Source organism: Phyllobates terribilis, unplaced genomic scaffold, assembly GCF_046119375.1.
Source record: "Phyllobates terribilis strain yellow unplaced genomic scaffold, ASM4611937v1 Scaffold_1__5_contigs__length_1240528914, whole genome shotgun sequence".
NCBI classification, from domain to species: Eukaryota; Metazoa; Chordata; class Amphibia; order Anura; family Dendrobatidae; genus Phyllobates; species Phyllobates terribilis.
Window position 1 is genome coordinate 301745654 of NW_027362761.1, and position 24183 is coordinate 301769836.

The following is a 24183-nucleotide window of genomic DNA, read 5'->3' on the forward strand; positions in this document are numbered from 1 at the left end:
TGTTGTTGCAAAGCCTTTCAATGCTGCTTCATCCCTCAGGTCCCGTTGCCTGATACCTGCCTGATACCTGCCTGATACCTGCCTGATATCTGCCTGATTTCTGTCTACCTGCGTGCAATCCTGCGGTCCGACAGTCTGCCTACCAGCACCTGCCAGTCTGTCTATGGATCAGTCCACCCGTGGACAAGGAAGTACCTGCCAGATACCTGCCTGCCTGTCCAGAGACTCTCACCCGCTCACCTGGGAGCGGTCTCCTGCTACCTGCCTGCTAGCCTACCTGGAGGCTTAGCCGTCACTTGCTGTGACCACCTGCCTGTCCAGAGACTCTTACTCGCTCACCTGGGAGTGCTCACCTGCTACCTGCCTGCTAGCCCACCTGGAGGCTTAGCCGTCACTTGCTGTGACCACCTGCCTGTCCAGAGTCTCTTACTCGCTCACCTGGGAGCGCTCACCTGCTACCTGCCTGCTAGCCTACCTGGAGGCTTAGCTGTCACTTGCTGTGACTACCTGCCTGTCCAGAGTCTCTTACTCGCTCACCTGGGAGCGCTCACATGCTACCTGCCTGCTAGCCTACCTGGAGGCTCTGCCGTCACTTGCCGTGACCCCCTGCCTGCCTAGAGACTTTTACCCTGTTGTCACTTGCCGTGAGCACCCGCCTGTCAAGAGACTGTTCCCGTCACTTGCCGTGACCACCCGCCTGTCAAGAGACTGTCCCCGTCACTTGCTGTGACCGCCCTGCCCTTCTACCCTGAGACTGTCCTTGTCACTTGCCGTGTCTACCTACCCGCCTTCCCTGGGAGCCACCCGCTTCCTTACAAGGACTGCCCTTTGTATAGTAGCTCAGAGGTTCCACCTCCCAGTCCCGTTACACAGAGATTGCCTGCCATGCTCGTACGATCCCTGCATGTATTTTTTGGGGTGTCAAATAACCGTGAAACATGCGGGGTGGGGACTCGAGCATCTGCGATACATGGTGCATACCCGAGTACCCGATGCTAGAACTTGCGCTGCAGACTAATGACAACTTATTCATTATGATGGCTTAACGTCATCAATTTCTGTGTCATACCTCTGGGTTCAAAATGTTCACTATACTGATTGATAAAATCCTTGAGGGGTCTAGTTTCCAAAATGGGGTCACTTTTGGGGTGTTTCCTCTGTTTAGGCACATCAGGGGCTCAGTTTTTGGGGTCCATTTTCAACTCTTATCCTTGTGAAAATAAAACATTTTGGGCTAAAAGATCATTTTTGTGGAAAAAGTTTGCTTTTTTTATTTTCACGGCTCTACGTTATAAACTTCTGTGAAGCACCTGGGGGATCAGGGTACTCACCACACATCTAGAGAAGTTCCTTGAGGGGTCTAGTTTCCAAAATGGTGTCACTTGTGTGGGGTTTCCACTGTTTAGGCACATGTGGGGCTCCCCAAATGTGACATGGCGTCCGCTGATTATTCAAGCAAATTTTACAGTCAAAAAGTCAAATGGCACTCCTTCCATTCCAAACCCTGCCATGTGCCCAAACAGTGGTTTTCCCACACATATGGGGTATCGGTTTACTCAGGAGAAATTGCACAACAAATTGTATGGTGCAATTTCTCCTGTTACCCTTATGAAAATGCAAAATTGGAGGCTGAAAAACACTTTTGTGGGAAAAATGTGAAAATGTTAGTTTTACGGTTGAATGTTATAAACTTCTGTTAAGCACATGGGGCTTCAAGGTGCCCACCACACAGCTAGATAAGTTCCCTGAGGGGTCTAGTTTCCAAAATGGTATCAATTGTGGGGGGTTTCCACTGTTTAGGCACACAAGGGCTCCCCAAACGTGACCTGGCATCCGCTAATTATTCAAGCAAATTTTATATTCAAAAAGTCAAATGGCTCTTCTTCCCTTCCGAACACTGCCGTGCGCCCAAACAGTGTTTTCCCCCCACATATGGGGTATTGGCGTGCTCAGGAGAAATTGCACAATAAATTTTGAGGTCCATTTTTCCTGTTGCCATTGCGAAAATAAAAAAAATTGCATCTAAATTAACATTTTTGTGAAAAAAATAAATGTTCATTTTTTTCTTCCACATTCTAAAAATTCCTGTGAAGCACCTAAAGGGTTAATAAACTTCTAGAATTTGGCTTTGAGCACCTTGAGACGTGCAGTTTTTAGAATGGTGTCACTTTTAGGCATTTTCTGGCATAAAGGCCACTCAAAGTCACTTCAAATGTGATGTGGTCCCTAAAAATTGTTTTTTTAAATTTTGTTGGAAAAATGAGAAATCGCTGGTCAACTTATAACTAGTGTTGAGCAAGTATGTTCTGTTCCGAGTATGCTCGGGCCGGGCTCTGAGTATTTACAGCTGCTCGATGATGTGTTTGAATCGCTCCCGTGTGCATGATTTGCAACTGTTTGACAGCTTTATTACATGTGAGGAATGTGTAAGAAATAGAAATTCCTCCCATGTATTAAAACTGTCAAACAGTCGCAAATCATGCACACGGGAGAGATTCAAACATATCACCGAGCAGCTGTAAATACTCGGAGCTCGGCCCGAGCATACTCAGCGAAAGGGTTAATAGAACATACTCACTCAACACTACTTATAACCCTTATAACTTCCTAACGAAAAAAAAAATTTGGCTCCAAAATTGTGCTGATGTAAAGTAGACATGTGGGAAATGTTATTTATTAACTCTTTTGTGTGACAAATCTCTCTGAGTTAAGGGCATGAAAATTCAAAGTTTGAAAATTGCGAAAATTTTTACATTTTCACCAAATTTCCAATTTTTTCACAAATAAACGCAAGTCATATCAAAGAAATTTTACAACTATCATGAAGTACAATATATCATGAAAAAACATTCTCAGAATCAGTGGGATCCGTTGAAGCATTCCAGAGTTATAACCTCAGTGGTCAGAATTGTAAAAATTGGCCTGGTCAGTATTGTGCAAACCACCTTCGGGGGTAAAAGGGTCAAATCGACAATTTTTGGACGGCTTTTGAAAAAGCTATGACTTCTTCATTTAGAAAAGTGCAAAGCTCCTATATTCCCCAAAGAGGGATTATTGTTGCACCAAACGGTCTTAAAATCCCACAGCTTGGAGGGAAAACAGCAATTTTGATTATCAAAATATCTTTTCATCTCTAGCATACAGGTAAAATTATGAATATGGGAGCAGAACAATATTGCGTGTCATATTTTATTACTTGTAGATTAGATTTTGTTGTTTATGTTGTTTTCTGCCCCTGTCAATTTTACATTATTGTCGAAACGGATCAGACCGCTTTGTAGGAGATTTTGAGAACATAACCATTTCATTAAAGAGGACATGTTTGTACCAGATTAATTGAACATGTAAGGCAGGTACTCAATAGCAATCCTCATAACTTTATTTTTGAAGATTTATTATGGGTTTTTGAACAATGAAATGACACAGATAGGCATATAGTATTGATATGTATTAAGGCTGAGATGATTATAAATGAGAAGCACTAGAACCATGTGGTCTCAATGATTGGAGTGATTTATCTTTCTTATGATATTTATAATATCTGATTGTGACTTATACTCACAGACATTATATTTCCTTCTTTTCATTTTCTTGTATTTCTATATAGATATGATATATTTTGTATGTCTTTATAATGATTCTGTTAAGTGACACATGATGCAATCACACTCTCCCTTAGTTGTGAGCCTTGAAAAATTGTCTAAGGATGTACAAAGACCTGTAGTCTGTGTGCTGCATATCCCCCATGCTTTTATACTGTTTGTCCCCAGTATACAGGGTGGGCCATTTATATGGATACACCTAAATTAAATGGGAATGGTTCTGAAACAACAGATACTGGAAGCCTGTGCTAGCATTTCTTCTGCGGTGTTGCTATCAGTGTGTCAAGAGTGGGAGAAAAGGATTGCATTGACAATCCAACACAATGGGCCGCACTTTGAACACATTTTATAAGTGGTCATAAACTTGTGAAAAACTCATGAAAGAACAAAGTTACGTTAAAACCAAGCACACCATTGTTTTTCTTATGAAATTCTCAATAAGTTTGATGTGTCACATGACCCTCTTCCCATTGAAAAAATAAAGTTGGATCCAAAATGGCCGACTTCAAAATGGCCACCATTACCTATCTGGATAAGTTTTCCCCCTCCCATATACTAATGTGCCACAAACAGGAAGTTGATATCACCAACCATTCCCATTTAATTTAGGTGTATCCATATAAATGGCCCACCCTGTACAATAAATTAAGGAATTTTGTGAGTGCCATAACTTATTCTTTACATTTTGGATACATATTGCTAAACAGTACCAATGCTGAAAAATGTACTCTTTTGAGGGTATAAAAACATGAAAGAAAATATGGTTAATTTTTTAAAAGGATTGGTGACAATTTTCACTTTAAAAACAGTACTTCTGTTTTGCCACCCTAAAAAGGTTTTTTTTTTTTAGAATTGAAAAAAAAGTTCTAACTGACTAATCATTTTGCAACTAGCAGACCAGTTGTGGACCCCCCAAAAAAGATAATTTTTCAATCCTAGTTGAGAAACAATAACTTCTTTATATTTAATTCGGTAAACCTGTATTGTCTTCTTAACAAAAGGAATCACCTTTTGGCAGATGTGCAAAAACTTATTGTTTCTTCATTTAGTAAAGTGCTAAACTTTAGATATTCCACAAACAGGCAGAATTTTTCCACCAAACTGTGTGAAACAGCCATGGCTTTTCACCAAATTTGTATAAACAACAGCAAATCATATATCAGCCCTCAAAAAGGAATAATTTTTGGATCATTTATACAATATAAGTGGCCTACAAAGTCTGGAACTGCTATGGTGTTAAATAAGCTGCTTGTTACCATTGGTTATTATCCATTTTCCCCTAGTCAGATAGGTTGAGATCACTTGACATTAAAAAGGCTTTGTTTGCATTACAGATCTGAAAACAGGTACATTAGACGCCAAGGCGAATTCAGAGTATAATACACATATATTCCAGACAATTAAAGGCTTTATAATTATTCAATTCACTGCAAATTTATTCTATGCTAGGCAAATATTTGGCGATGCCAGCAAATTCAGAGTTCAAAAGATCCACTCAGCTCTAATTGTTGTCATTAAACTTATTTTCCAACTTAAACACTACACATTACCAAAACATTCCCCTAATACCATTATTATAAGTATTTTTATGTGGAATTGATACTTAAAATTATCCAATATTTTATTACTTTTATTTTCATGTGGCTGCCCTAAATCAATATTTTGATTTTAATTTCACACAGCAAGTCCCTTATATCAAAAATCATTTCAATTAAAGTAGCATTCAGTTTTCCTATTTATACTTCATGAGGATTCCTATTTCTATTGTTCCCATTAGTTTAACTGAAATGTCATTGCCTTCCACAAGGCTGCCTGCTAATTGTTTCTAGCTTTTCTATTCTGATTGGTCATATAATTTTCCCTCTTTACCCACAATGCAATGTAATTCAATTTCATGTTCAATTGCATAAACGTGAAATGAAAAATTTAAACAAGCATACTCTTCAATTCCAGTCCAGTGTACATGAAAGCTCAAATGTTTTTCATTCAAATTATTGAAATTATTCTCTTCTTTACATTGAAAAAGTTCTTAATATTCTGCAAAAGATTACAAGTTTTATAGATATAGGATTTGTTACTTGTGATCATAATTCAGAAAGTGTCAGAATTGAGGTTTAAAATGCTGTTGTAGAATCACATTTATAGATCTTGCCCTGATAACTAAAAAGTGACAAGTAATGCCACTTGCTAATTAATGTTTAACCACAGCAACATCACAACCCAGTGCTATGCACTATATATGACATCCTACACAACCTGTATATCATAAGTGAGAATGTAAAATATTATGTAACTTTAAATTAAGACTTTCAAATAAAAGCAATCTGATCATTAGCAAAATCTTATTTTTCATTTATATTAATTACCCTAGTTGAATGCTCACAGCAAAATTACTTCAATTTTTTATTTGATAGTGTGCTATGCATTTTTCCTGGATGAAAAAAAAATTGTACAAAAAAAAATCTAATTTTGTCACTGTTTGCATAAAGTAATGAAGTTACACACGTTAAACTATGCCCTGTCAGAGCATACGTCCAGATCCCGTTTTGTGGGGAATTTTAGGACGTATGCCCCGACTGGGACACAGAACGCCTTGTGAAAGCACCCTTATTGTTATACAGTACAGACCAAAAGTTTGGACACACCTTCTCATTTAAAGATTTTTCTGTATTTTCATGACTTTGAAAATTGTACATTCACACTGAAGGCATCAAAACTATGAATTAACACATGTGGAATTATATACTTAACAAAAAAGTGTGAAACAACTGAAAATATGTCTTTTATTCTAGGTTCTTCAAAGTAGCCACCTTTTGCTTTGATGACTGCTTTGCACACTCTTGGCATTCTCTTGATGAGCTTCAAGAGAGAGTCACCGGAAATGGTCTTCCAACAATGTTGAAGGAGTTCCCAGAGATGCTTAGCACATAGTTTTGATGCCTTCAGTGTGAATGTACAATTTTCATAGTCATGAAAATACAGAAAAATCTTTAAATGAGAAGGTGTGTCCAAACTTTTGGTCTGTACTGTATGTTTAACGCCAAAAAGTGACATGGGCTGCATAATTTTCAGATTAGGGCTGTCAACTCTAAAGAAAACTATTATGAGAAGGTTTAATACTTTGGACAAATAATTTCATTTACAAAACTTGATATAATCCTATACGTCACTCCGTTAGGGTAGCGGTGACCGAGTAAGGATCCAATCTGTAACTATAAATAGACAAAAACTTTTTTTAGGCAATCCAGTTGCAATATATATTTGACATTTCGGTCTTAGATTCTGAACCTTCATCACAAAGCAATAAATCGCTGTAGACATAGCACTCTCAGGAGATGAAGCACAATGGAATTGCTACCATAGTAGCAAGTAAAGAGGCACTAAAATAAGGCCTTAGAAAACTTTGTGAATTAATTTCTATATTAATATTATATATGGTCTACTGTATTAATTTGTAAAATAGACATGATCTGAAGTATTGTGTATAAATATTTATGGTTCTGTAAATCCATGGTTTACAGCTTGAATAGGAAAAAAAATGTATCATATTTTTTGATGTTCTAAATGTAATAAAGATGGAGATGATGAAAGTCATGTTTCTCTGTTTTTTTATTGTGACTCTAATATAAAATATACCTAACAATAAGCAACTATAAACGTTTACAGTACATGATGTGCCCATAAATGCTTGCCATATTTCAAAAACATCTGACCTACAGGAGAAAAACATCTCCTCTAATGATGAAGCGGCTGGCTCTTTTATTTTTTTTAACACATTTTATGTTTTCTTGTATAAAGATGACTATTTGCAAAATTATAACATTTAATGTTTATTATTGATGGGCAAGCACTAAAATGCTTGTGTACTCGTTGTTCGAGTCAAGCAAATTGGAATGCTCGGGTGCTCGATACGAAAAAAAAAGCCCAATGTCAGTCTATGAGAAACTCAATCATTTTTCCGGCGGCTCCCCTCGGCAGTCTGCAGAGGGCCTAAAAATTGCCCAAATCATTGGGAACAGTGCTCAAATGCCATGGAAATAGCATGGGATAGAGTTAGGCGCCAGGCGCATGCTGGATCAGAAATGGGTTCTGAGTCATCAGTGGATTCTGTGGTCTCCCATTCTGGTCCAGCCAGGGCTGATGCTGCACAGCATCACTGGCAGTCCCAACGCCTAGCCAATGCACGAGAGGTACAAGTGGTATCTCATGTATTTGTGCCTAGCAACATGAAGCACAGGTTGCGGAGAGAGACTAGGCTACTGCAGCCTAAGTCCGAGAGGTGCCACACTGAGCATGCCCGTGACCTGGTGGACCGTGACTGGTGGTTTGGCAACCACCTGACCCGGTGACCTGGCACCGCCTGATTGGTCCACGGGTGGCGTCACCAATGGTGCGACGGTGGGCAAGGCTTTAAAAGGCCGGCCCACAAACATGGCGGCGCGCTCAGATTATTTTAGCAAGTGTTGCTGTTGTGTGGACGAGTGTATTCCACGTGCTCCCTAGCTGCTCTCTCCGTGACCTGTCGATGCCTGAGTTCGCTCGGCAGATTAGCACAGGTCACTCAGGCAGGCTTAGATTTGCTTAGGCAGGTAGCTTTGTCTTGCAGCCTGGCTCAGCCAAAGGGGTCGCCTAACACCCCGAGCAGCCTGCAGACGTCCTGTCCACGGCTATCGCCTGTCAGCAACGTGGAGTAGTACCCTTCAGTCCGGTGGCATGCCGGCTGGAGGCACGTGTACCCATCGGCGTAGTCACACACGCATCCTAGCGCCGCCAGAGTAGTCCCTGTGCAGTAACAGGGCTACAGATAGATTTTCAGTCGCTCATCTCCCCTGCTGCTAACGGAGATAGAGCGAACCGCTTTACCCATTCCTGTGTGCAGTAACACAGAAGGGCTTGGTGGCCTCGGTTATCCCAGGACGTTAAGGAGTATGTCCAAGTGTGTCTCCTGTGCGAGAAATAAATCGTCCCGTCAGAGGCCGGCTGGTCTTCTTCATCCGTTACCCGTGGCGGATAGACCTTAGGAGCTGGTTGGGATGGATTTTATTGTTGAGTTGCCTAAGTCCCGGGGAAACACGACTATATGGGTGGTGTCTGACCACATCTCTAAGATTGTTCACCTGGTCCCTCTGCCTAGGGTCCCTTCCTCCCGGGTTCTAGCATCATTGTTCATTCGTCACGTTTTCCGTCTCCACGGGATGCCTGATAGGATTGTCTGTGACCAGGGATCACAGTTTTCCTCCCGGTTTTGGAGAGAATTGTGTAATTTGCTCAGCATTGAACTGAATCTTTCCACTGCCTATCACCCGGAGACCAATGGTCTGGTGGAACGCACTAACCAGACGCTGGTGACATACTTGCGCCATTTCGTTTCGGCCAACCAGAATGACTCGTCGATATTGCTTCCCTGGGCAGAGTTTGCCTTAAACAACGCAGTGGCGGATTCCATGGGTCAGACTCCATTTCACCTAAATAATTGCCAACATCCGCGAGTCCCGGTTCCTATGCCAGTTTCCTCTGTGGAACCTGGGGTCAGAGATTGGGCTCTGGAGGCGCGTGAGGTTTGGGATCATACCCAGGAGGCTATTTTGGCTTCCAAGAATCGGATGAGAGAGTCAGCTGACGCTCATCGTCGTCCAGCCCCCGTATTCTCCCCGGGCGACAGAGGGTGGCTCGCGGCTCGCAACATCAGAGTACGTGGGGAATCCGCTAAGTTTGCTCCCCGTTTTATTGGTCCTTTCAGAATCCTGGCCCAAATAAACCCCGTAGTGTACCGGTTACAATTACCTCGACACATGAGGATTCACGACACCTTTCATGTGTCGCTTCTCAAGCCGGTTCGTCTGACAAAATTTTCGGAACCCCAATCTGCTCCAGACACCAGGGGTGATGATTTCAAGGTACAGGCGATTGTGGGGTCTAAGATGGTTCTGGGGAAAAAATTTTACCTCGTACACTGGAGAGGTTATGGATCTGAGGATTGCTCATGGGAGCCAGGGGACCACATTCATGCCCCCCTACTCATTGAGGAATATGAGCATCAAGTGGAGGGGGAGGTTAGAAGGGGGGATAATGTTAGGCGCCGGGCGCTTGCTTGATCAGAAATGGGTTCTGAGTCATCAGTGGATTCTGTGGTCTTCCATTCTGGTCCAGCCAGGGCTGATGCTGCACAGCATTGCTGTCAGTTCCAATGCCTAGCCAATGCATGAGAGGTACAAGTGGTATCTTGTGTATTTGTGCCTAGCAACATGAAGCACAGGTTGCGGAGAGAGACTAGGCTACTGCAGCCTAAGTCCTAGAGGTGCCGCACTGAGCATGCCCGTGACCTGGCGGACCGTGATTGGTGGTTTGGCAACCACCTGATCCGGTGACCTGGCACCGCCTGATTGGTCCACGGTTGGCATCACCAATGGTGCGACGGTGGGCAGGGCTTAGTCTGTAAAAGGCCCGCCCACAAACATGGCGGCGCGCTCTGATCATTTTAGCAAGTGTTGCTGTTGTGTGGATGAGTGTATTCCACGTGCTCCCTAGCTGCACTCTCCGTGACCTGCCGATGCCAGAGTTCGCTCGGCTGATTAGCACAGGTCACTCAGGCAGGCTTAGATTTGCTTAGGCAGGTAGCTTCGTCTTGCAGCCTGGCTCAGCCAAAGGGGTCGCCTAACACCCCGAGCAGCCAGCAGACGTCCTGTCCACGGCTATCGCCTGTCAGCAACGTGGAGTAGTACCCTTCAGTCCGGTGGCACGCAGGCTGGAGGCACGTGTACCCATCGGCGTAGTCACACACGCATCCTAGTGCCGCCAGAGTAGTCCCTGTGCAGTAACAGGGCTACAGATAGTTTTCCGGTCACTCATCTCCCGTGCTGCTAACGGAGATAGAGCGAACCGCTATACTCATTCCTGTGTGCAGTAACATGGAAGGGCTTATCGTTTAAGTTGGTTGCGTACCTTTTCACCCAGAAAGTGTTCGGCAGCAGCCCACCTTGCTGAATCGCGGACCCCGGGGTCGGATGCGTTCCATTTAAATAAAGTTGTCTGCAGCCGCCCCCTTAACAGTATCAGAGCGCCAGGGTCTTGCCGAACATGGCCGACAACCAGCAACTGCAGTGCTATGTACAGCAACTTGAGGCCAGACTTGGGTCTCTTGAACAAACTGTACCGGTCACTGACATCACTGCAGTGGCTACCTAGGCGGCTTTTCTAGCAGCCAATCTGGTTAACTCGGCTGCGGTGAACGCTGCAAATGTCCCATTACCCCGTTTTGCTCTCCCAGAGAAATTTTCTGGGGACAGTAAATTCTGCAGGGGTTTTATCAATTTATGCTCCATTCAGTTGGAGATGATGGAGGCACGGTTCCCCTCCGAAAGAGCCAAAGTGGGATATGTCATTTCATTACTCTCCCACTGGGCTCTGGTGTGGGCTACTCCTCTGTGGGAGCGAAATTACCCGGTAGTGGCTAATGCGGGTCTTTTCCTTAAAACCCTAAAGAGTATTCCTGGGGCCTCAGGTTACGCATGATACGGCTCTCAAGCTTCTTGCATTGAGCCAGGGTTCGGGCACCGCCAGTCACTATGCCATCCAGTTCAGGACCTTTGCGGCTGAGCTGGATTGGGCTGTGCGGTCGCTAATCCCGGTATTTTGGAGGGGGCTGGCTGGGCATATTAAAGATGCCCTAGCTACCAGGGAGATTCCAACCTCTCTGGAAGAGTTAATTACACTTGCTAACCGAATAGATCTGCGTCATGCAGAACGCAAGTTAGAGATGGAAGTTTCCAGACCTCGGTTTCGGTTGGCACCCGCTTTCTCTAGGCCTATCTCCAAACCCGCAGTTCCCAACCTGGAGCCTGAGGCTATGGACATATCCCGGACTAAGTCTAAGCCGCCTCATTCCAGACCTGCACATCCCTTGGAGTACCCTGTTAATAAGGTTTCCAAGCAGTCGGGAAACGAGGGAGTCTAACCACCATTGGAGGGCGTGTCTTAGATTCAGGGATTTCGTCCTCCAAATTACTTTATGAGGTGACGTTGTCCTTCGGAACAACCATGGTTACTGCCAAGGCATGGGTGGATTCTGGAGCTGATGGCAATTTTTTGTCTTCAGCATTTGCCCAGAGGCATGCCATTCCTATGGGGTTACTGTCTAGGTCAACGAACATCAGGGTGGTCAATGGTTCTCTGCTGGATACACAAATCACTCACCAGTCTGTTACCCTCACCATGTCGTTTCCTCAGGGTCACCGGGAGGTTATCTCCTTCCTTATTATCCCCGGGGGATTAGATGAGGTGTTATTGGGCCTTCCTTGGCTACGCCGTCACTCTCCACACATTGACTGGAGTACAGGGAGAATTTCTTCCTGGGGTAAAGATTGTGTGCCCCAGTGTATGGTTACAGCCGCCAGAGGGGCAGTCTAAGAGCCTTCTCCCGACTTGTCCGCTCAGCCTGCGCAATATCGGAGCTTTGCGGATGTCTTTTCTAAAAAGGCTGCTGAGACTTTACCTCCCCACCTACCGTATGACTGCCCTATTGACCTGGTTCCCGGTACTGAGCCCCCACGCGGTAGGGTCTACCCTCTGTCTGTACCCGAAACCCAGGCCATGTCTGACTATATCAAGGAGAATCTGGCTCAGGGGTTTATCAGAAAATCGGTCTCTCCTGCGGGAGCGGGGTTTTTCTTCGTCCAGAAGAAAGGGGGTGATTTGCGTCCCTGCATTGATTCTAGAGGATTAAATGCCATCACCGTCAAGAATAAATACCCTCTGCCCCTTATTTCTGAGCTATTTGACAGGTTGCGAGGGGCTCATATTTTCACTAAGCTGGACTTGCGAGGGGCATATAATCTAGTGCGAATCCGTGAGGGCGATGAGTGGAAAACAGCCTTTAACACTCGTGATGGCCGTTACGAGTATCTCGTCATGCCTTTCGGATTATGCAATGCCCCTGTGGTTTTTCAAGATTTTGTCAACGATATCTTTTGGGATTTGCTGCTATCTTCCGTTGTAGTCTATCTTGATGATATTCTTATTTTTTCCCCGGACCTCTCCACACACCGAGAGGATGTTCGCAGGGTTTTCAAGCGATTGCGAGCAAATTCTTTGTACTGTAAGCTGGAGAAGTGTCAGTTTGAACGAGAGTCGTTACCGTTCCTGAGCTACATCATATCCAGTAAGGGATTGGCTATGGATCCACAAAAGTTGGTGGCGGTACAGAACTGGCAGGAGCCCCATTCTCTTAAAGCGGTACAATGCTTCATGGGCTTTATTAACTTATACCGGCAGTTCATACCACATTTTTCCACCCTGGTGGCTCCCTTAGCCACTTTAACCCAGAAGGGTGCCAATCCCAAGGACTGGTCTCAGGAGAGATCCGATGCGTTCCGGGAGATTAAATCCTACTTTGCTAGAGCTCCCATTCTCCATCGCCCGGATGTGGACAAGCCATTCTTCCTGGAGGTCGATGCCTCCTCTGTCGGAGCAGGAGTGGTTCTCTCCCAAAAGAATGAACAGGGTCGGACAAGACCATGTTTTTTCTTCTCCAAGACCTTCTCTCCAGCAGAGAAGAATTATACGATTGGTGACAAAGAATTGCTGGCTATTAAGATGGCTTTTTCTGAATGGAGGTACCTCTTGGAGGGAGCTAAGCATCCTTTCGTGGTATATTCCGATCATAAAAACCTTTCATACCTACAGACGGCGCAGCATCTTAACCCGAGGCAGGCCAGGTGGTCTCTTTTCTTTTCCCGATTCAATTTTTCCATTCATTTTTTAAAAGGAGAAAAGAACCCTCGGGCGGACGCTTTGTCCCGGTCTATGGATACGGCTGAGGATGAGGACGAGCCAAGGCTCATTGTTCCGCCAGAGTGTATGCGGACGCTGGCTCCAGTGTCTCTAAACCAGGTTCCTCCCGGGAGGACGTTCGTTCCTCCAAATTTACAGAATGAGGTACTGTCCTGGGCACATGCCTCTAAGATCGGAGGTCATTTTGGGGTCAAGCGTACCACAGAGCTTCTCCAACAGTCGTATTGGTGGCCTCGGTTATCCCAGGATGTTAAGGAGTATGTCCAAGCGTGTGTCTCCTGTGCGAGAAATAAATCGTCCGGTCAGAGGCCGGCTGGTCTTATTCATCCGTTACCCGTGGCGGATAGACCTTGGGGGCTGGTTGGGATGGATTGTTGAGTTGCCTAAGTCCCGGGGAAACATGACTATATGGGTGGTGTCTGACCATTTCTCCAAGATGGTTCACCTGGTCCCTCTGTCTAGGGTCCCTTCCTCCCGGGTTCTGGCATCATTGTTCATTCGTCACGTTTTCCGTCTCCACGGGATGCCTGATAGGATTGTCTGTGACCAGGGATCACAGTTTTCCTCCCGGTTTTGGAGAGAATTGTGTAATTTGCTCAGCATTGAACTGAATCTTTCCACTGCCTATCACCCGGAGACCAATGGTCTGGTGGAACGCACTAAACAGACACTGGTGACATACTTGCGCCATTTCGTTTCGGCCAACCAGAATGACTCGTCGATATTGCTTCCCTGGGCAGAGTTTGCCTTAAACAACGCAGTGGCGGATTCCACGGGTCAGACTCCGTTTCTCCTAAATAATCCCCAACATCCGCGAGTCCCGGTTCCTATGCCAGTTTCCTCTGTGGAACCTGGGGTCAGAGATTGGGCTCTGGAGGCGCGGGAGGTTTGGGATCATACCCAGGAGGCTATTTTGGCTTCCAAGAATCGGATGAGAGAGTCAGCTGACGCTCATCGTCGTCCAGCCCCCGTATTCTCCCCGGGCGACAGAGGGTGGCTCGCGGCTTGCAACATCAGAGTACGTGGGGAATCCGCTAAGTTTGCTCCCCGTTTTATTCGTCCTTTCAGAATCCTGGCCCAAATAAACCCCGTAGTGTAACGGTTACAATTACCTCGACACATGAGGATTCACGACACCTTTCATGTGTCGCTTCTCAAGCCGGTTCGTCTGACAAAATTTTCGGAACCCCAATCTGCTCCAGACACCAGGGGTGATGATTTCAAGGTACAGGCGATTGTGGGGTCTAAGATGGTTCGGGGGAAAAAATTTTACCTCGTACACTGGAGAGGTCATGGATCTGAGGATCGCTCCTGGGAGCCAGTGGACCACATTCATGCCCCCCTGCTCATTGAGGAATATGAGTGTCAAGAGGAGGGGGAGGTTAGAAGGGGGGATAATCTTAGGCGCTTGCTGGTTCCGAAGTGGGTTCTGAGTCATCAGTGGACTCTGTGGTCTTCCATTCTGGTCCAGCCAGGGCTGATGCTGCACAGCATTGCTGTCAGTTCCAATGCCTAGCCAATGCATGAGAGGTACAAGTGGTATCTTGTGTATTTGTGCCTAGCAACATGAAGCACAGGTTGCGGAGAGAGACTAGGCTACTGCAGCCTAAGTCCGAGAGTTGCTGCCCGTGACCTGGCAAGACCGTGATTCGTGGTTTGGCAACCACCTGACCCGGTGACCTGGCACCGCCTGATTGGTCCATGGGTGGCGTCACCAATGGTGCGACGGTGGGCAGGGCTTAGTCTTTAAAAGGCCCGCCCACAAACATGGCGGCGCGCTCTGATCATTTTAGCAAGTGTTGCTGTTGTGTGGACGAGTGTATTCCACGTGCTCCCTAGCTGCTCTCTCCATGACCTGCCGATGCCAGAGTTCGCTCGGCAGATTAGCACAAGTCACTCAGGCAGGCTTAGATTTGCTTAGGCAGGTAGCTTCGTCTTGCAGCCTGGCTCAGCCAAAGGGGTCGCCTAACACCCCGAGCAGCCTGCAGACGTCCTGTCCATGGCTATCGCCTGTCAGCCACGTGGAGTAGTACCCTTCAGTCCGGTGGCACGCCGGCTGGAGGCACGTGTACCCATCGGCATACTCACATACGCATCCTAGCGCCGCCAGAGTAGTCCCTGTGCAGTAACAGGGCTACAGATAAATTTCCGGTCGCTCATCTCCCGTGCTGCTAACAGAGTTAGAGCGAACCGCTATACCCATTCCTGTGTGCAGTAACACGGAAGGGCTTATCGTTTAAGTTGGTTGCGTACCTTTTCACCCGGAAAGTGTTCGGCAGCAGCCCACCTGGCTGCATCGCGGACCCCGGGGTCGGTTGCGTTCCATTTAAATAAAGTTGTTTGCAGCCGCCCCCTTAACAGAAAGACACCTAAAATCATCTCTGACTGCCAGGTCACTGCTGTCAACAATGTTATCAGAGTATTGCGCCACTTTTACGGACTCACAATAAAACATACAAAAGCAAAACCAAAATGGATTTTCCTGGGAAAAATGTTAAGAAACATCCTTTCCATGGTAATGACTTGTATTTAAGGTAAAATAAATATCCAAAAACAAAAATTCTCCTCCACACCTTGGGCTATGTTCACATGTAGCATTTTTGATGCGTTTTTGCACTTTTGCATTGCTTTCAACGGTGAAAAATACATTCATCGGTAAATGTTATTTTAACATTTTACTACCTTATCTGGCCATATGGTGTGTGAGGCATGATCAGATACATCCTGTTTCATTTATGAAGGAGGAACTCAGAAAGTCATAAAGCCTATTTTTATAGGGCCATCAGGCGGCCCTTACTATTCTTAAAGGGCCAGCAGTCGGTCCTCATTATTGTTAGAGAGCCATAAGCCGACTATGCTTTGTTGTTTCCATTATTAACGAGTGGGTCTCCTATACTGTTAATGTTTATGCAGTGACTGCAAGTGCTCCCAAAAATTTGGATGCACCCAAATACCCCTTTGAAGAGACATAGAGGAGGACCTCGGTAAAAAAAAATGTTCCCATTATAAAGAAGTGGGTCTACTATAGTGGTAATGCCCTTGCAGTGACTGCCAAAATTTGAGAAAAATCCCAATAACAATTTAAAGACACATAGATGTGTGCCTCAGTAATGACATATTCCCATTAGAAAGGAGCAGGTCTCCCATACTGTTCTTGCGTATGCATTGACTGCAATGGCTGCCAAAAATTTTGAGGCATTTCAATGCCCCTTGCAAGACATGTAGAGGAGGGCCTCCTGAAAAAATGTTCCCATTATTAGGAAGTCAGTCTCCTGTACTGTTTGCCTATGTAGTGAGTGCAATGGCTGCCAAAAATTTGGAGGCACTCTAATGCCCCTTGCAAAAGACGTAGAGGAGGTGATATGGTAAATATGATGGTGAATGATATGGTGGTGGAGGATGAGGAGGAGGAGGACAAGAGCTAATAGACAAAATGAGGAAGAGTAAACCCATGTCTGGGTGTGAAGAGGTGCATGGGAACAGACTTCCCAAAAAAAAGACACTGGATTTGAGTTTATGTTACACTGTTATCATTTGGTGGTTTTGAATAGTCTGACCCAATCCAGCCCTTGTTCATTTTTATAAGAGTCAGCCTGTCATCATTTTCAGTTGACAGGCGGATGTGCCTATCAGTTATAATTCCTCCGGCGGCAATAAAAACCCGCTCTGACAAAACGCTAGCAGCAGGGCAGGCGTAGAGAGCCAGTTCATGCCACGTATCCAGCTTGAATACCCAGTAATTATAAGGCAAAGAGGAATCACGGAGGATGTTGGTATGGTCAGAAAGGTACTCCTTCAGCATCTTCCCAAACTTTTCCCTCCTTGAGAGAGTACCCGGCGCATCAGGGCCTGTGCAGTGGGAGGGTCTGAGAAAACTGTCCCAGAACTTTGACAGTGTTCCCCTGCTTCTGCTGGATTAGATTTGTGTCTCTCTCACCTGTACTCCTTGCTGTACAATGAACTGTGACCTCTGCCACCAGCATTTTGAGATGGGAATTTCTTTAAAAATTCCGCTACAACGGCCTTCTGGCACTGCCCCATTTTATAAGGCCTGTCCGCATCGGGAATAAGAGATAGAAATTTCTCCTTGTAGCGTGGGTCTATAAGTGTCACCAACCAGTAATGACTGTCACCCAAAATTTGGACAATGCGAAGGTCACAGTAAAGGCAGCATGACACAAACTCAGCCATGTGCACCAGACTGCTAACAGGCAAGACTTCCGTGTCCCCACCAAGAGGACGACTGACCATGCTCTCCTCCTCATCCTGCTTCTCATCCTCCTCATCTCTGTCCTCAGGCCATCCACTCTGAACAGACGGTATGACAGTTGTGCAGGTAGTACTGTTGATAGTGCAGGAAATTAGCTCCTGTTCTTCCTCCTCCTACTCCTCTTCCTCATTGTCACCCAATCCATGTTGGGATGAGATGAGGCTGGGCTGTGTGGCCTGTATAGTTCCTTGCTCCATCTCATCATACTCCACATGCAATGAATCCTCTTTAATTGTGAGCAGAGAGCATTTCAGAAGACAGAGAAGCGGGATGGTGACGCTAATTATGGCGTCATTGCTACTCACCATCTTGGTGGAGTTCTCAAAGTTTTGGAGGATGGTAGAGATGTCTGACATCCATGTCCACTCCTGAGATCTTATGTGTGGAGTCTGACCTGATACCGACGGCCGTGTTGATGCTGGTATTCAACAACTGCCCTCTTCTGCGCACATATCCTTCCCAACATCTGCAATGTAATTTCCAACGTGTGGCGACATTGCATACCAGTCGGTATGCAAACGCTGCTGAAGCACGGCAATGGCGGCGGAAACTCTAGCTAACTTTCTAAAATGGACACACACGCAGCGTACTTTGACAAGCAGATCCAGAAGATCTGGGTAGGTTTTGAGAATCTGCTGAACAACGAGGTTAAGGACATGGGCCAGGCATGATACGGGTGTGAGCTCGCCTCGCTTCAGAGCCGCAACCAGGTTCCGGCCATTGTCACGCATGACCTCGCCTGGCTGTAGGTTCAGCGGTGTCAGCCACAGATCTGCCTGCTCTTTCAGAGCTGTCCACAACTCTTCAGCATTGTGCGGTTTGTCACCTAAGCATATTAGCTTCAGCACAGCCTGTTGCCGCTTGGCTGAGGCAGTGCTGCAGTTCTTCCAGCCTGTGACTGATGTGGTCATTTCAGAGAATGAGGCTGAAGAGGAGGAGGAGTTGTAGGAGCTGTAGAATGCGGTGGCAACCCTGATTGACCCAGGGCCCACAATCCTCGGCATCGGGATGTCTTGTTTCGTCCCAAAATTTGACTGGCTCCCGGCTTCCACTATATTAACCCAGTGTGCTGTCAGCAAAAGTACCGTCCCTGCCCATAAGCACTTGTCCACGTGTCCATGGTTAGGTGGACTTTCCCAGTAACTGCGTTGTTAAGGGCATGGCTAATGTTGTGAGACACGTGCTTCTGTAATGCGGGGACGGCACACTGGGAGAAATAGTGGCAACTGGGGATCGAGTATCAAGAGATGGATGCTGCCAGAAGGTTGCTGAAAGCTTCCGTCTCACGAGCCTAAAAGGCAACATTTCGAGCGCAAGCATTCACAAAATGTGTGAATTTAGTAGTGTGTCTTGTGGGGCGGGGCGTTGGCTGCATATTTGCGCTTGCATTCCAAAGACTTGAGTAGGGACAACTGAACACTGCCCTGGGACAAGGACGTGGACGTGGTTGCTGATGGTGCTAGTTGAGAGTGTGCAATGACAGGTGCAGGGTGGGAGGCATCTTCCCATGCGCCATGGACAGGGGATTGGCGTGCACACACAACAGCGGAAGAAGCAGCGGTGTCACCCACAGACACTGTTTCTGGACTTTTGATTTTGACCCACGTAGACGGGTGCTTTGCTGTCATGTGCCTGATCATGCTGGTGGTGGTCAGGCTGCTAGTTTTGCTATCATAAATAAAGAAAAAGTTTTTTTTCCTCCTGCTTACCTGTCCCTTTGTGCCTGGTCACAATCCCAACGAGTCCAATTCAATGCGAAAAAATCCAGCACCAAAACGATATGTTCCAAAGCTTTATTCCAAAAAATTCTTAGATGTAAAAACACAGGCAAACATTTTGGAGGTGGAGGGCTTGATACAGCAAGGTCCCAGGACACTGGTTTACTCGTTTCAGGGCTATATGTACCTCTTAATCATAACCTAGCTTTATGGCTGTGGCATGGGGAATTTAACCTAGCCGGGCAAATATGTCGGCCTCCCTTGTCACATGACTTACAAAACCTCTGTATCAAACACATTTTAAAATGCCAATACAAAACACATATACAAGTTTAAAAACAGATTACAATATTAAAACAAGGTGCTATAAATTGGATTAGTGAATGGTTCTAATAGAATAGAATCAAGTCCGAACGTTTATTTAGGCCGATGGGGTGGGCGGTCTCTATCATCAGGATCCAGTGGGCTTCCCAACTCAGGAGTTTCTGTCTCCAAGCCCCACCTCTCCTAGGCTTGTTGACTCTTTCCATCCCAAAGAATTGTAAACCCCTCAGATCTCCTCAATGTACTTGAAAAAAATGCTTGGATACATTGGATGGATTAGAGGCTTCACCGTTCACTGAATCCCGGAGATGCTTATTAATTCGCTGTCACAATTTCCTCGTAGTGCAGCCTATGTATGAGAGATTACAGACATTACAGGTAATTAATTATATATATAACATGTGAACTATTGCATTTAATAAAGTTTTGAATTTTACCCATTTCTGGTTTCGCTACCTTTTGGAACTGTTTAGTGTTCACTGCATGTCTATATGTTCCACACTTATTACCACACTTAAAAAAAACCCTTGTTTATAGCCATGTTCTATTTCCCAAACCTGTCATCACCAAACTTGGTGATAAATGATTGGACAAGGTTGGAGCTTTCCTAGTTGAAAATAGACAACCTTCCTTCAGAATATTATCTAGGTTTGGGTCGCTTTTTAACATTAGCAAGTATTGTTTAACAATTGACTCAATCTTGACTATATTCCCTGCTGTATGTTGTAACAAATACCATTTTTTTGTTTTTCTGTCTCTGCTGTTTTTTGCACTTGCCCATCCTATCTGACTGGGGGATTTTTTCCCCTGATTTGATTACCCTAATAAGAGACCAATCCTGATAACCTCTTTCTCTCAGTCAATTGCAAATATCCTTTCTCTTCTGGACATAGCACTCGAGGTCACTGCAGTTTCTTTTAGATCTATACTGTTAGAACTCTCCTGTTAGGTCTTTCCTATCTTGCTGGTCACATGACCTTTTTTGCCTATTTAATCCTGCTCCGCCCTCCTGGCCTTGCTGGACTTCATTGTAATTTCTACTCTTAAGTTAGCCTGGTGCTTAGTTACCTTTCTCAGTCCGTTTAGCTAGGTCTTCGGACCTTTATGTTCTATGTTGTGTGTTTGTCTTTTACTGCTACAATTTCTGCTAGGAGGTGTCCAACTTTATCCCAGTCCCTAGTTCTTGTAGGGATCCCTCCATTGCATCTATAGGTCTTCGTACAGACTAGCCGAGGACTTTAGCGTGTCTGATCGCAGGATCAGGTTCCCCGTTACATCGTAGGGATCTAGCTTAGTTCTATTTTAGGGACAGATCTCCTTTCTTTCCTTAGTGCTTGTAGCAGACCATAACATATACATCTCATCTCTTGCAATGTTAACCCTTACATGCCCTGGATGGCAAGAATCAGCTCTAAAGGTCGTATTTCCCATGGCTTCCTTGCGGAAAGTCGATGTTTTTACTTTATCATCAGATACACTTGCGGAAAGTCCAAAAAACATATCTCTGTCTTACTACACTTGTAAGTAAAAAAGAGATTTCAGTTGTTAGCATTTAAATAAATTGAAAAACATTAGCAGCGTCTGTGGACCACAGGATAACCATATCGTCCATATATCTTGCATAATGTGATATACTAGACTGAAAAGGGTTATTGGCTGAAAAAATACTTGACTCCTCCCACCTAGAAACAAGCAAATTGGCAAAAGACGGGGAAAATTATGCGCCCATTGAGGCACCCCGGCATTGTAAAAAATATTTATTATCATACAGAAAGTAGTGGTGACTTAATAGGAAGTCAAGTGCCAAACAAACAAAGGAAATCAAATCTGGGGAATAATTTGAATATTTCTGCAACATCTCAGAGACAGCTTTTATTCCCAGGGCATGTGGAATACAGGAATAAAATAATTAAATTTCACATGTAATCCATGTATGTTTTTCCTCCCATACAACCTGTTCTAAAAGGGTTAACAGGTGGTTCGTATCCTTTATGTATCCTGGACAAATTTGTACCACCGGCTGCAAAAGAGAGTCCACCCATTCGGACAGATGTTCACCATATGACCCTATCCCAGAGACAATGGGTCTCATGGGTGGGGGAAACCCTCTTCTTATGTAGTTTAGGTACAGAGTGGAAAATAGGGACTACACTTACATATACATACTTTACCTCTTTTTTGGTCATAACCCCCATAGATCGACCCAAAGTGATAAGTTGCTTCAATTCCTCATTAAAACTCACAGTAGGATCACCTTGTAAGACAGAATAAGTATTAGTGTCTTCTAGGATCTGGTAATTTTAGCTATTGTACAAAGATTTGTTTTAAAAGAGCACTGCCCCCCACCCCACGATCAGCTTTTCTTATTAGCAATTCAGAATTATTTTTTAGGGAGGAAACAACACTGTTTTTCTGTCTGTTTGATGAGGAATTCAAATAAAGTTCCTTCAAATCACTCTGGATCAGCTCCTGAAAACAGTCCAGTACAGGAACTCTTGATTGGATTGGATTAAAAAAGGGATTTTTAGTCCGTAAATTTTCAGCAGTAGACACAGTCACTGTTTCCCTCCTCGATTTTATATCCAACTGTACCAAATATTTGTAGGTAGTCTGGTCATCCAGGCTCATAGAGGTGGAAGGACAAATAGGGTTAATGATTTCTTGCTCCTCATTTTCAAATTCCTTGAAAAAATATCTCTTAACAGTTAAGGTTCGCACAAAGCAGTTAACATCGAGGATTGTATGGAAAAAATTAAAATGATAGTCAGGTGCATAACCTAGCCCCTTGGACAATAAATTCAATTGGTCGGTGCTAATGATCAAGGAAGACAAATTCACTATATTTTTAATGGGGTCTAACACCTTTTCCGTTTGCCCTGTAGTTTTGCTACCCCTGCTGATGCTGGCCTGGCTCATGGTGCAAATGGCCTTTTTGGGGTTATCTGAAGACTCATTAAAAAAGAACCAGACTCGGAATGACCTAACCGTTGTACAGGCAACTTACGTCGTGTTGTTGTTATGTGGAACTCTTTCCCACCTTGTGTCTGCGGCCACCACGCTGCTTCTTCCTGCCTATTTTGGTGCTACGCCTCTCTCCCCATGTATGCTGCTGTCCTCACTCTGCATGTCCCCCTGCCAGGTTGGGTCAGTTACTAAATCATCCACCAACTCATCTTCCACTTCCACACACTTGTCCTCCTCCTGACTTTCTGGCAATTGTGTCTCATCATCATCCACCTCTTGCAACAGTAATTACCTCCCACCATTGCCTTCGTGTGACCGTAGCTGCTCTAATATTTGGCCATCGCTACACGCATTCTCCTCTTGCCCAGTTTGAAGCTGGCCGGGCAAGAGGTCCGAATCTATAAATGGAAAAGTGAACAGCTCTTCGGAGTGTCCAAGTGTGGGATCAGTTGTCTCCGGGCACTTGGCATGGTGGGAGGAAGGAGGATCAGGGTGAGGAATATGCAGTCCAGACTCACGACTACTGAGACTTGACAATCTTGAAGACAGGGTGGTGGTGGTGGCAAAGTGACTGGAAGCATTATCTGCTATCCAACCAACAACCTTTTGACACTGCTCTGTGTTCAATAGTGGTGTTCTGTGGTCCCCTAGTAATTGGGACAGGATGGTCGAGCGACAAGATGTGGGTGTTGTGGCACAATTTCAGCTTGCTTACGGCCTCGGCCTCTGCATGCACCATCACCATCACGTCCACTTCCCCGTCCTTTCCACGCGCCGTGCCCATTTTAAATGTAGGACAATATTTTCCAAATTTACTACAAATGGCTGAATTTGTACTGCAGTTATATGTCATATGTCAGACGGACAACCACGGTTTTAAATAGCAGGCCTGTAGTTCACAATTCTTCACAGCCAGCATGTGTGAATAGCTTCACTGACAGCTGCAACAAACTGTAAATGGAGGCCAGAAATGGCTGAATTTGTACCGCAGTTATATGTGATACGTCTGACCAACAACCACGGTTTTAAATTGCGGGCTTGTAGTTTACTATTCTTCACAGCCAGCACGTGTGAATAGCTTCACTGGCACACTTCAACAAACTGTGAATGGACAGCAATATTTTCCACGTTCACTACAAATTTCTGGATTTTTATCGCTGTAATATGGAAAAGATCTGGCTGTATTCTGCAGTGCCAACAAGCAAATGGAGCAGAAAAATTGTGTACTCAGGATTAGAGATGAGCGGTGTTCGACTCGAACTGTTCGCTAATTTCAAATTCAAGCTGTTATGGGCGGTGTTCGAGCCGTTCGACGAACCCAAACAATTTGCAAAAAAATTGGCTGTTCGAGGTTATGTTCAATAAGTGTTCGTGCACCAAAACCGTAACTGGATTTTTTCACAGTAATACTGTTAATCAATGTTAATAGACAGTTTCAGTGTAGAGTCGGCGGGGGGAGGGGCAGAAATAATGCCGATCTCCATTTTTTTTTTCTTTCCCGCATTTACAGTGGGGC